Source organism: Alosa alosa, chromosome 11 (assembly GCF_017589495.1).
Source record: "Alosa alosa isolate M-15738 ecotype Scorff River chromosome 11, AALO_Geno_1.1, whole genome shotgun sequence".
Taxonomy (NCBI): Eukaryota; Metazoa; Chordata; class Actinopteri; order Clupeiformes; family Clupeidae; genus Alosa; species Alosa alosa.
In genome coordinates, this window is record NC_063199.1 from 10,536,790 (window position 1) to 10,551,375 (window position 14,586).

Consider the following 14,586-nt stretch of genomic DNA (forward strand, 5'->3'; position numbering starts at 1 on the left):
AAAAATCTCCAATTAATTCTAAACACCTCACAGGCAAACACATACTCTCTCACACACATCCACATCCACATCCACACACACACACACACACACACACAGACACACACACAGACACACACACACAGACACACACAGATGCACACAGACACACACACACACACACACACACACACACACACACACAGACAGAAATAGGAAAAAAGGCTGCATGCTTTAACAAACAACCGTTTTATGAGGCTGATGGTGTTTGTGTTCATGCCCACATGTAAATGTCATCATCCAGGCTGACTTGGTGCAGGGTCAACGTTCTCACAGTTCTCTGGAGGTCACTTGTGTGGCACAGACTCTTCTAAAATGCAGGCCACCACGCAAATGGAAAAATCAAGCCTCGAAGGCTAGGCTATGTCTCCAACTGAGCTGCTTGCACATTCTTATCTTTTCCTGTGGTGCGATGTAAACTGCATTCCAGCTGTCCATCATTACAGTCTTTGCTTTTTAAAATTTGATGATGTAAAATGGTGCATGGAAAGACAATGTTATTCCTGGTTTCAGTCAAACAGCGTATTTGATCCATGTGCTCACTGTGAGACCACTTCTTTCAGCTTTTGTACTGTAGCAGACTTTAATGTAATTATCCTGTGCTTCAGTTGACAGATGATGAACACAATGGTATCCTATTTTAAAAAAGCAGGTGCTAATCAAGTCCACATCCTAATTGCTGGCATTCTGCCTCCTCTCATGGCATGAAAGAGTTGGTCTACTACAGTCTACTGTATAAATAATTAACAATCATTTAGACAGATATGCTAACTGCTAGTGTACCACACGACCTGCTTTACTTACTTGCTTCTTACTTGTACTTACTTGTACTTGCTTCTACATTAATAATGAAAATAGGTGAGCTCTGAGGAAAGACTGCCCAGAGGTCTTAATCAGGCAACGGATCTCTGTGCTTGCTTTTGAAATTCAGCAGAAAGCTTAGTTGCTTATTAACAGTTCTGTCTTGATCATCAGTGCCGGAAATATGCTTGTTTGAAGAGGTGATAATTACAACCCCGCACAAACTGGGGGAGCATCCAGTTCGCAGCTGTATGTCAAACACCCAAATCTTCTCTTTTCTTCCTCTCTTTCTCTTCCCTCTTCTTCCCTGTCTTCCCCTCACTCCCTTTTTCTATCCCCGGCCTCAAACTCCAACCCCCCACCCCCCGCCCATCCTCCTCGCCCCCCTTGCTCACTCTTGCACTCGCTGCATCAAAGCATGCATCTGTCACCTGAAGAGACGGAAAAGTAGGTCTTGTTTTATCATCCGCCTTGGCCTTTGTGCAGCATGAACAGCACAGCTTCAGTGCTGTCAGTCTCTGAATCCCACTGATATTCATTAACGGCATCGTCCTTGGTCTAGCACGCGTGTGAGTTTGCATGTACGTGCGTGCGTGCGCACGTGTGTGTGTGTGTGTGTGTGTGAGAGAGAGAGAGAGTGCTATGTGGGTAGGTGAGATCAAATCCATGAGAACAGGTGAATAAAGAAAATCCTAGGTGTAACATTAGCATAGCGGCTGGGCTAATGAGCTGCCATCAGACAAGCACAATTAGAGAGGATCAAAACAGAAGGAGGAAAGCTGTAGCGTTCCCACAATGCCTGACTGCAATGCCTTTATACATCATTACCAGTTCACCATTTACATCAACCCCAGGCTCCACTCCACAACACACTCATTATCATTCTTTAATGTTTTGAGGAAAAATGCCCCTACACAATGTACAAATACGTCACTCAAAGCACCATTATAAGCTAAATCAAGCTATAGAATGCATTCATCACAGTGCAAGAGAGATCCTTTAAGGTTAATGCTTGCCACTTATCTCTAATGTGGAGCCATATTTAATCTTTGAAAGTGAGTCTACAACTGAATTCAGCACTAACTGCTTTTATCGTGACGTGCTGCATGTGGAAAATGAGTCTCAACGTCCCACCTGGCTGAGTTATTGAGGAAAGTGGAGGAAAGATAGAGCTGGTGAGAGTGAAACTTGAGCTTGCGTCCATCACGACTCACTTTTTTTCCGGGAATGGGCAGCCGTGGGACAGACTAATGGTCTCACAGGAGCCCTCTCAGACAGAGCACATTATGGGCCTCATGAAGGCTGGCCGCCATCACAGGAGGAAGACAATGAAGAGGCCGCAGACAGAGACCTGGAGCAATGGTAATATTCCCTTACGCTGACCACTGTCAACTCTGCAATACATCTAATGGCCTGGTGCCCATCTGTAGACGCAGCGCTAGAACAGCTGCTTGAGACAGCCGCGGTGGTCTCAGACTGAAGCAAATTTATACTTTTCTTTTCTTGTAGGCCAGACCATTTTCGAGGTCGAAACACCATAAGGGAGAGAGAACAAAAGTACTCACTCTGCGTGAAGCCAGACAGAAACATTGCCCAAAAAATGAGAATTGGCTCAGCTAGCATCCATAGATATGAGTTCACAGTCGACTTTGTCATTCCTAATGGGAATAGTTTTTCTATCCTAATAAAACAATTGGAGGCAGATGAGTTACAGGGGACCTGCACCTGCATACCAAGTATCCGCAGCTCAAGGGATCACACTGAATGGACCACTGAGTCATCAACGGGGAGCCGAGCAGCCTCAGTATGAATCAATATTCCCCCATGGCTTAGCATAAGAATGATGTGAGGGGAAGAGGAAGACACAATCCCTCTGGAGGCCTGCAGCCTGCTGTCAGATGTCTATTTCAAGCAATGGCGCACAGAAATTAGCCCACTGGACTGCAAATTCGACTGTTTGGACTGCGGATGCAAACCAGAGGTCTGACACAATCTAGTGACTTTACTTTAGCTTGCTAACATGGTGCACAGAGTTGGTCAGTCAGAGTCATTACTTGAAGGACATTCAATAGAATAGAATAGAATTGTGTTTTGAATAGAAAAGTACAATAGTGAAACTCACAGTAGGGGTTTCATCAATTTGTCAACTATTTAAAACAAATCACTAGACAGTGTTGTGGCTAGTTGTGGACAAAATGGCTAAAGGATAAACATTCCTATGTATGGAGTACTTCACCACAGTGACATGTAAGTTGAGTACAGCTGTATTAAAGTACAATAAGAACACATCTATTATAGATAACCATCTAAAGATTAAACACCCACTGCCAACAGCTAGCACTACCAGTAATGTAAGCACCAGCACTGTACCGGTTCATACAACTATTATGAAAAACTTGTCAACTAGTACAAATCAGAAGTCATGAAACCCCTACCTCACAACATTATGCCAGAGATCGCTGCCTTGAGGTGGCTGGATGCATTTAATGAATTTATTCCTCAGTATATGATTCTCTCATTACCAGCTGGGCAAGCCGCTTACTAAGGCTATTAAAATGGTAAGGATGAGTGTCCACAAGGATCGTTTCAGGATTAAAATAGACTTTTTTGAAGAACAATCTGGAGGCAGCGTGAGGACAGAGTTATGGAACTCCTACCATAAATCGACACAGAGAGAATGAGAAAGCAGACTTTACTTACAGATAAAGCAACAACGTATGCAGCTCTTTGATGGGTGTCAGGGTGAGACAGGAATAGCTGGAAGAAAATAAGAACATAAAGCACCATAAGAAAAACAGTGTGTTTTTTTTTAAGATTCAAAGACTGAGCTTCTTGATCGGCACATCACAGGAACAAGAAATTATTCTACATGACTTTGGAACTGAGTATAAGCTCAGGATGGAACCGTCATATTAAACACCGCTTAGGATTGTTAACTCTGTCCATAAAGGACCATCTGGTGGTATTTCAAATGTCTGCTTACAAATGGGGTACCAGCATCGTTAACCTATTTCTGTTTTTTTGTCCCACTCAACCAAGCTGCCACACCACTGGTCAAATTGCGCTGTTGTGGCTTTTGCATTCCTTACTCTAGATGACATTTACATTTGACATTTAATAATTTAGCAGACACATTTATCCAAAGCGACTTATACACCAAGATAAGAACATTCAAGCTAGAGTGCAAAGAGACCTTAGGAATTACAATTGCATCTGTCAATACTATTACTAGAGGATGAGTGCTGACATTATAAGTACTAGTCAGTGTGATAGGAGGAGAAAGTGGTAGAAGGAGGAGGTAGAGAAGGGAAGAGAGGGAAGTGCATGGTAAGTGTTTGGTTGTTAGAGGAGAGGAAGACAGAGAGGAACACTCCTGCTCTGGTGAACATTATATAGTGATGAACACTAAGTGAATAGAATGGTAATTTGCTTATTACTTTATTTACCAATCACCTCACTTGTGCAATTCGGTTATAAGATGATGCCAAAATCTTCCTTTCAGTTTCTTGCATTCTTTTAACATGCTACTACTCCATATTTCCAACATGGCTTGACAATAGCCTAGGACAGGAGGAGGCCTCAGCATGTAGGGAATCGTTCCTTGCAGGAAATGAAGCGTACTGCTATGCACTTTTTTGCTCTTCAAATTCCCCTGTGCCAGAACAGTGCGGAGCCCAGGAGAGGAACACCATTGTCTTTGGTAATGACATTTTGCCAATCTCGTTACATTCTTCCATTATGGAGGATCCACCATCTGTTTCCTCTCCATCTCCGAAGGGCAGTGCACGAGCATCTGCCCGCTCCATTCAGACGTCTTTTTTGAGGAGGAGAGTGTAACCTCATTCATGGTCCAGAGTCACAAGTAACAACGTCCCCAAGTAGAAAAGCAGAATAGAGAAAGGATTCCCGGTAACCAATAGCACAGTTGATAGTTCTGTGTTTGCACTGTATTGAGTGCAAGACCCTCTTATTACAACAGGTACTTCTACAAAAGTTAGCCCTCATCAAGACTAAGGGCCTTACAATACACTCTAACACTCTATGGAAACACATACCCTTGACATAGCCCCTCTCGTTTCCATGTAAACTCAGCTGTACTGAAACACTAGACTGTACTATAGCTATAACAAAGGCCTAGTCTAGGCTATTTGAGAGCAGTTCATCTTCATACAATTCTGTGAAATGGCCATAGACAATAGCCCTTACTTTCAGATCAACCGAGAGGCCTGGTCTATTTCCTCTCCTTTTAAGAGTTTCTACACTTCCAGGTTTGAATGTAATTTCACCCTGTCCAACCTGGATGTCAACAAAGTTTCTCCTGTTTGTTCAGATCCCATAGAAGCCATCATTCAAATAAAATATGCTTTGGGGCTATGGAAAGCGGATGCCACTAAGAGACTTGAGACACAGGGTGCCATACCAAGGAAGTACAGTAGGCATAGGAAAGAATGAATCCAGCTTTGTCTGTGCTGACTAATGGCAAACAATTCACCTTTAGAACAGAACATCTGCTATTTCACTATTGATGAACAGCACAGGCAAGGTGAAAGTCTTTTTAAATATCAGCGACCCAATGGAAGCTATGTTTGTCCAGAGGCTAAGCTTTGTTCCGTTAGTAATTCCGACAAAAAAACCAAAAGAATTTGTCAGAGACTTAGCTGTTCTAAGGATGATTCATTTTCTTTCTTTTATTCATTCCGTTAACCAATAATATTGTTCTGCCACCTCTCTGGGAAATGGAATTGGCCCTCCTGCTCTCTCTTTTTTGCTTCTTATCTTCCTCAGTAATATAACCCATCTTTTTTTTCTCCTAATTGTGTGGCTAAAATGTAAAAATACAATATCCAATACAACAACACAAATATTCCAGGGACAAGACTAAAAAGGACGGAATTAAATTAATTACTGAATCAAGGTGTACTGCTGCATATAAAAACAAAAAAAAGGCAGGCAGCATTGTACAGACAGGCTTGCCAAGACAACAAGGCTCTAGGCAGCGAAAAGAGGTTTGGGTTGTACAACCAACCATGTCAAAAAGCTTCTATGCTGCATTATGTGCATATAAATTGTGTATTTACTTAGGTCTGACATGGAAATGGGCCAAATTAGCATGCCGCTGATCAATGCCTCAGACTGGACACTTCCAACGGTCCACAGGAAGCTGTTTTGGTGCTCCCTGGAAGACTGATTAGCCATTCACATTAGGCTCCACTTTCAGGCTCATCAATGATGTATGTACAGAGGGTCTTCTCATGCACTTATATGGCCACCCACTGACAGATGCTCTCTGTTGAGAGTACACTCCTGCATGTTAAGTGTGTGATCAATGTGAATATACTATCCGTGGCAAAGCTATGTCTCTTCCTCTGACCCTCTCTACTCCTTCCTTGTCAGAGGAATAGAAACACTTAGTAATCACTTCACCAGATGCGGACGGCATAATGGATCTAATCATCAGCGACAGGCAATAGATGCATTGCTGGGAATGCAGTCCTCGCAAACGTGAGGGTTTCGTCTCATTACTCCAGTTCCAGTGATGAGATTTCCTGAAATATTCTCACTCGTTTGGAGTGTCTTCTTCACTGTGGGAAGCAAAGGCACCGCTTCAGTGGAGAGGCCGCAGGCCAGGCTTGAGTATGCTTCTGAATACAAAGTGATCCGTGGTGGAGCGACCAAGCTTTTGCCCCACACTGAACTCAATCTGAGCCGGGAAACACATACTAAAAATTCTAAAGTGTCGCACAACATAGCCACTTCTCATAATGAAGAGAATAGGAGGTAATATAATTCTACGTTGTGTGTGTGTGTATGTGATTCTTGGAGTGTGCATAAAAATACACAACTTCTCACAGAATAACATTCAACCTGCTATGGTGGCTTGGCAATATTTCCATTTGTTTTCATCTTTAAACTAGGCTAATTCTTTTTTTGAATGACTAGCAAGAACACAATCACATCAGCTCTCTGTGTAAATGCAAATTGAGAAATCTTCTCAGACCCTTCAGCTGTCTCAGGAGCTCAGGCATTTGGGATTACAGGGGGAGGAAGTGGTACCGGCACGTGCGAGTTACATAACAGCCCGCATCTCCTCACAATACACTCCTCTGGCATTCCTTTTGAGATCCTGCTTATTCTGTCTTGCCCCTACTCCTCCCTTTGCCTCCCTCCATCTCTTCCCCCAACACCACTTCCTCCCCCTCTCCCTCATCAGCAAAGCTGAGGCGGAGGTTGCAGAATCAATTTATTAGCATGCAAGCATGGCTGGAAGGTGGGAACATGTCGACGGATGTGGTGAGGCAGGTACTTCGCACTGTGAAGAAGCGGAGATTGTTCCGCCTTATTAGCATGGCAGAGCCATTTCCTTCGTTACTTATCATCTCAACTGCATGAGGAATATGAGATGAAGGGGCTAGCTGGGCAAGCAATTATTCCACGCAAATTTAAAGTATCAAAAATTTAAATGTGGAGCAGAAAATGGTTTGAATGTCCCTCGTTTTCATATACATGCCAGCAGTAATAGACCAGTGGTAAAATGGATTTGACACAGCACCGAAAATATTTACATTTTAAAATGTATCTGCAGCAATGACATATTGATAACCGTGATGAGAGGAACAGCCATGACCTTTCTCCCTCCTTTTCAAGTCCTATCCACTAGTGTTAAACAAATCATGAAAAATGAATCGCACAAAACAGGATTCACTACATTATTCATTAAGGTTGTAACCTCATACCACACACACCTGGATAAAGCTTAAGTGTTTCGTGATAATTAACCTAAATGATTTTAAGGTTTGGCCATGTTGACAGTATACACAGGTAGTGTTTCCAGACTGCAATATGATGACATGGATAAAAAAAAATGAAATCCAGCACTGAATGTTGAGGAGATGCTACCAAATCTGCATTCAAATGTTTCAAATAATCAAAACTGCCCAGTATGTGGCTCTTTGAATTTCATTTTGAAGATGGTTAGTACTTCTACTCACTCAGTGTGTTGCTAGGTAACCCCCAAACACTGTCTTGTACATGGGGCCGGGGGACAGGTGCAGGGATGTACAAATGTAGGCTACAGAAACTGAACTCATTTTTGCCATAGGGTCTGCAAACCCAAATATCAAACAACCCATTTCCAAGAAATGCAGAGGCTACCTCAAAAATATCACCTTTCATCTTTTCCTATGGCCTATGGAACAAACTAGATTTGAATTTCAAGAGTTTCCAGAGAAACCTCATCATTTTTGAGCTGGAAATAAAAGTTCATGTAAGACTTAGATTTTTATATATATATATATACTATGCATTTGTTTTATGATACACAGAAGGACAGCCAGCCACCATAATCCAATCTCACGTTTGAAGTCTGATGAATGTGACATTGGCAGAATGAGGGCAGGCATGTAAAGCCCTGGTCCTTGGTGTATGGTGCGTTTGTTGTTGGGGTGGTGAGCTGGGGAAGAGGGGAGAGGAGGATAGATACAGCTGCAACAACAGGAACTGACTGGGACTGGGGCAGACTGTGCTCTGTGGGGCAAGCAGGCCAGTGTGGAATCTGGGTGTGGGGTGGGGTGCCAATCTCAGGGACACACACAGGCACAACAAAGTCAGGGATGAGGGGATTAAGCGGGAAGCCATGGGCCTCTTGACGAGAGACGTACTGTGATCTGAGCGTACCCGGACCGAGGGACTCTGCCCATCAGCTGGTGAAAAGAAGAATACTAGCAGGCAGGGCGAATATTTTCACAGTTGATAAGCTAAATAAGATTGTGACTGAGGGATTAGTGACTTTGCTAGGTCTGTGTGCCTCACAGGGGATGTGGTTTGGAGCCATGTTTCCAGGAAATTGCATGCTGTCCATTCTGGGAAGCAACATAATGTGAAATAGGAGCCTCTCAACTCAGGCACTGCATCCTCCTCTACAACCTCACCTCCACCCTTCTACACACCCCAGTCAACAATTCCAAAAGTAAGCCTTTATTTCATTTGATTTATTTATTTCAAAAACATTGAACATTAAGACAGAACTGCTCCAGCAGTTGACAGGATGACAAACGGCCGGGAGAGTTATATCAGAGTGCCTCCCGGCCTCACATATCATTCCTGGCTCCGGATGACATCCATCTTGCGACAGTGGGCATGAAAGTAAACATCAGCATGAAGACAGAGCGGCAGCAGTCTGCTCTCTTGCTCTTTGCATCGCTAACCAGGCACTGGATTCATTCATATCCGTGGGTAACATTAGACGGAGGGTCCGTGCCTGGCTTGTTGACTGAAAAGCTGTACCAATAAAGTCAACAAAAACGTCTGAATGCAAAATGAACACATATGGCAAGAATCACATCGATTTCAGAGGCCCTCTCCTTTAAGAGTTGTTGTGTGATTTTCCAAACCAGGAAAAATAAAATCATAAAAGTTTAATTAACTCAGTTAATAAGAGCTTTGTGAGATGAGATTTATGTACTGGGAGAAAGGGACCTGACGAAGCAGACCAGCTAGTCCCATCTGGTAGTGAGAAACAAGCAACAAGAAGTGAGTTTGCGCCAGAGACCTCAATCTCTGCATCAAGCAAGACACCCTGAGAATGAGAGCCATCTGAATTTAGATCATCGCCCTGGCAGTGATAGATTTGGCAAACGATGATGTTGTGAAACCAAGAGAGAGAAAGATGAGCTGATATAGAGACCTCTACTGGGACAAGGTGACAAGATATTCCCTTACTGTCGTCAACCAAAAAGGGGTGTACTGTATTTTGGAAGGGAGCGCTTCAGGAAAAAGAGAATTCTGTACTGTGCTTTTGCCATACGTAGCACACTAAATATTGCCTCCTATTTTTCCCCCCTATGTTGATCCCTCAGGGCACAATTTAGAGGAGCTACCTCAGGCATGAGAGCCTGGATTAGAAGAGACAGCAGGTGACCACCAAGGCACACCATCAGACAGATAGACAGGCGGACAGAGCTTCAGTCTCGGTGAAGCAGGAGTGGAGTAGAGGAGACGCAGTGCCTTAAGTGCCAGACAATCTCCGTACAGCCAGAGGGCTCTCGGCAGAACCCAATGACCCCCCACTCCCAGCCATGAAATCCCTTTCCTTCGGTCCAGCTTCAAAGATGGGGGGAGTGCACAGCTGAAACCCAAGCCTGTTTTAAAAGGAGGCACAGCACTGCCGATGACTTCTGAAACAATAGCCTGGCAGACAAAGGGCCACAGATCAAGTTGAAAGTGAATGGGCCATGACCAACTAAATCAAAAACACGTTGAGATGTGGGTGAGGAAACTCAATGCTCCATGAGAATCCAAAACTTCATCCCTATCATACCCAGCTCTCTAACCCCGCAACAATCCTGTTAATGTCTGAAAGCAAACTAAACCAGTAACAATATTTAGATTACCATTGAAAAGCTGTTCTCATTTTCATGTGTTTGTTATCCAATTTAAAGCATGTGATATGAAAATAAATCAGACCAAACTTTCTCATAAAACATGAGTATCTATCACTTCAAGTGAATTAAAGTGAGTTCCTCAGGAATAATTCACTTGAGAGTATTTTCTTACACACTGTGCCAAGTGAATGACTAATTAATCTAATCAGCTTCCCATTAGACCCTGCTAGGATTTGCCAGGGAAAAGAAAAGGGCCATATTAAATTAACATATACTTTTTTTGGAAATGCCCTGAGTGAAAAATGGAGGGCAGATAGTGCAATAACAAGGTTGAATTTTAGAAAGACACATATTTTACTCAGACATCTGTTTAAAGACACAGGTTCTGGTACTGATCGATCTAAATTTATAGCACCTCTACTTCATACACACTCACCATCTGAAAACGTGCACATACAGTATGAGCCTTTTCTCAATACACGGTGTAAAACCACCAGTGTTTTATGACTTGTTGACCTATAACCTACAGCGCAGATGTGAGGAAATGTGGACTTCTATAAAGCGGAGTGAAATACAGCAAAACATATGATGGATAGCCTGTAAAGCTGTGCAATGGTCACATGAGGAAAAGCCTTGTCCTTTTAAACAGTTCAGCCTTAAGCCATCCACGCTTCACAAAATTGATAGCCTTCTATCTGACAAGAAATAGGATAAAACAAACAATGCTGCAAATTAAAGAGGCCCTATGCAACAATTTTAGCAAAAATGACCTTAATTATGCAGGTTGAGAGTCGTTCTGATGGTTCTACAACACTTTTTGGGTCGTTTGGTGGGTGCTTCGTCTCCCCCTAGTGCTTCTCCACGGAAAAACCGAATATGCAACTTTCTGGTCGCGGTCCGAACAAATCCGGATGTAACTCGGTGGAAATACTCGAAAATGTAGTCAGATTGTAGTTTCTAAGAAGACTGCAAAACGGACTCCGACTTGGCTTTGTTGCTGTTGAAATTGTAAGTAGCCTACCCTTGTGAACTTCGTTTTTGTAATGTGATTTGATAGTCTCTTGAACAATGTGTTTGCTCAACCGTTTTATTGTGAGCCCTATGTGTTTAGCTTGGTTTATTGATGGCTAACTCGCTAGCTAGTGGGGGTTTAGCGTAGCAGTCACTTGCTACCGAAGCTGCAGGGGGAGCCATGTCGTGAAAAATGCGAGCCCAAATCAGGCGAAAACCCAGAAACAGCGAAGGAATAACCAGACCTGCATAGGGCTTCTTTAATTCCACAGCCCTTGTTGCTGAATAAAGTGGCTTGTTTTGACCATAAAAGCATATTGTAAGAGTCCAACTGCTTCTTGTGTGATGTCATGTCGGAGACGGACATAATGTATGGCCATGGCCAAGCAGTATGCCAAAAGTCAGGAAAGGCACGTCGCGTCACTCTCCACCTCTTCCTCTGGGCCAGGGAGGGCTGACGCAGTGGCAGTGGGACAGATGACCTCTTCTCATGCTATTGCACATTCTTTCCATATCTCAGTCCAAACAGACCTGTGATAACTATAGCCACTCGCGGGGGCGAGAGGGGCTCCCAGCCGTCAGTGTGGAATTTGGGGGCGACTCTCTCCCACTCGCTCCCAATCACGGCAGTGAACGCCCGCTCAGCTGGGGCTGACGTGGGAGAGGGGGCTGGGCGCTGCACTGGACAGGTCATGCCTGTCCCGCCGTACATCACACTGCTCAACTCTACCCCCTCCGCTCGGAGTACGTGCATATGTTAACATCTACACTGTCGTGGTGTCCACTATTTCTAGGCGCTGTTATCACTGAAGAAACAGAGCAGAACTGTGCTGTAGTCGTGCCCATAGTCTGCCCTGCACCCAGTTTCTCGGAAGTGTATTTTTAATAACTCTCTGGAATACTGACGATATAGCAAGACTGTAAAATCTGATGATTTTCTTTTCACCCCCAAGACAGTGCAAGATGAACAGATGAAAGATCAGCTGAAAGATCAGTTTAGTGTAGAGACTGGTACAGGGAGTTTGACATTGGGGGTGCTGTGTGTGTGGGGGGGGGGGGTTGCGCTGCTGAACCTGAGCGGGTGCAAAAGCACTGAATGACAAATGGCCAGAGAATAAGCAGCACACAATCACCGTGCCACATCTGATATTGATATTTCAAGGCTCTGGTGTTGTGCAGCCTTAAATTATGCCACACAGCAGTCAACCATTAGTCATTCCCCAGCGCTGATGAGAAATCAAACAGCTGCTGTTTGCAAGGCCTCCCAGGAAAGAGAGGGCAGGCAGAGAGAGAGAGAGAGAGAGTGTGTGTGTGTTTGTGTGTGTGGTGGAGGGGGGACAGCGGCACTGAGCCATATCTGCACCACTTCAGTTCACTATTGATTGACAGCTACTTTCTCTGAAATGTCATCTATGTCATCCCGGATGTGGAGATTGCTGAATGCTGTCTTTACGGACACACAACTCCTAAGAGACTACAGGGAGTGCATTCAGTATGGGGGGTATTGATTCTTTCTTATCAGTGGGGGGGGTACAGTGGCAGATTTAACCAGAGTCATTTGAAGTATAGAGGTCCTTCAAAGTGACTGAGTGTTTGCACAGAGGGGAATCAGTATTTTGATTTGAACATCAGGATTAAAGATGCTTCTTAAGCCTTGATTTGCAAATGTTCACTTCAGAACCACTAAGTTGCTCCAAGTGGAGTGAGAGGCTGAAGCAAATCCTCTACATCAAGTGCTGTTGCTTTGAGTGGTAACTAAGGATGAAACACATACATGTAACTATGTCAGATTGCCATAAAAACATGACCTGACTAGGATTTGTCCCTTTGCACTGACCCATAAAACGTAACTAAGGTTAACACTTGTAATCCAATGAAATTTAACGACAGCCATCTAGATCAAAATGAGTTGAGGAAAAGTGGTGGACAGACACAGTGATGTATCCAACTGAAAAATATGAATAAATTCCATTATTGGCAGCACCAGAGAACTCTCTCGGCTTTTAAACTAGCCTCAGATGAACTCATGCCATTCAACTGAATGGCATGAGTTCAACTGCATTTAGTCAGACGTCATCACATCCCTGTTGTTCATTATAGCTGGCTTGAATTCCGTTCTACAGCCCATGTAAAATAATAAAGCAGGAATGGCTTTGTTGGATCAAACCACACTCAGCCTAAAAAGGCTTCACTTTCAACCAATCAGAATTTTGGAGCAATTTTGTCACAAACAAAATGTCCCCAGCAGCAGCACCACCAAGACACAGACGCCTAGAGTTGGGACAGGACATCCAGAGAGAATGAGCGTTTGTGAGAGGCATCAAGCTCAACAGAGGCTAGCCTAAGCCATGGCAATTTCAATTAGTCTAAAGGTACTTGAACTCTGTCCGCGACAATTGCAGGATTTTGTTCTAGTGCTAATGCAATCATGCTGATCTAATGAGAGGGACAGGCATAGAAACCAAACACAAGGAAGGTTAGATCAGAATAATCTCTGTCAACACCATTATGTTGCAGTTTCTGAGCTGTTAAGCCTTTCGTCACGATCCAGTCACATATGAATGCTGGAAGGATCAGAGTTTTCTTGTTTTATGTAAACATAAACAGACATAAATTCAATAAATAAAGAAAACACTTTGTTAAGAAAAAAGATGGCAAAAGGAAATGAGCTGATAACTCAAAAAAGGACAATATTCACTGAATGCAGCACAAAGTACTGACAACAGCATTTTAATTATGATCAGAACATATCTACATTGACAGGGGAGTCCAGGCTGCTTCCTCCCATGAGAAGCATGTCTGGGCATGTGTTTGACCGCTGATTTCCTATCGTGGGAGGCCACAAGAAAGTCTTGCTCATTTCTGCTGTTTCAGAATCCACCCAATCCAGCTTGGCCGGCCTGTTTTTGAGTATTAAGTGTGTTTATTTGTTTCTTAAAAAGGATTTCCAGGATACTGAGAGTTCCCACATGTGATTCCCAGCCTCTCGGTAACACAGTAAGGAAAATAATGGGAGATCAGAATTATATTTCCCACACAGTCTAACCGTCCCAGTGGGAATTCCAAATCAAAGCCATCTCTGATAGGGGACTACTATAAAAGAGAACTGTGGTGGAGAGGAGATGTGCTTTAATTTTGCTCCAACATGCTAAACTTCTTAACAAATGTGGTGGAGTGACATACTATACACTCTGTGACTCATCAGGGCGATGAGACAAACCAGAATCTTTGAGCTCATTTATTTTTGAGTTTACCACATATTAAGACAGTCAGTCAGCAGCATACGTCAATGGAAAACATTTGTTCAACCCGGACAGAATGCGGATCAAAGTTGAAGTCTGACCTGGAAAAAAAA

At 43.4% G+C, this 14,586-nt stretch overlaps 1 protein-coding gene across 1 annotated transcript in view; it reads right to left on the bottom strand.

Annotated features, from left to right (window-relative positions):
- The window catches only part of peak1 (pseudopodium-enriched atypical kinase 1), a 93,259-nt gene that overhangs the window by 63,616 nt on the left and 15,057 nt on the right, over positions 1-14,586 (bottom strand). Inside the window, 1 exon segment of the mRNA XM_048257018.1 lies at positions 3,541-3,597. The gene's annotated coding sequence lies outside the window, so the exon portion shown is untranslated.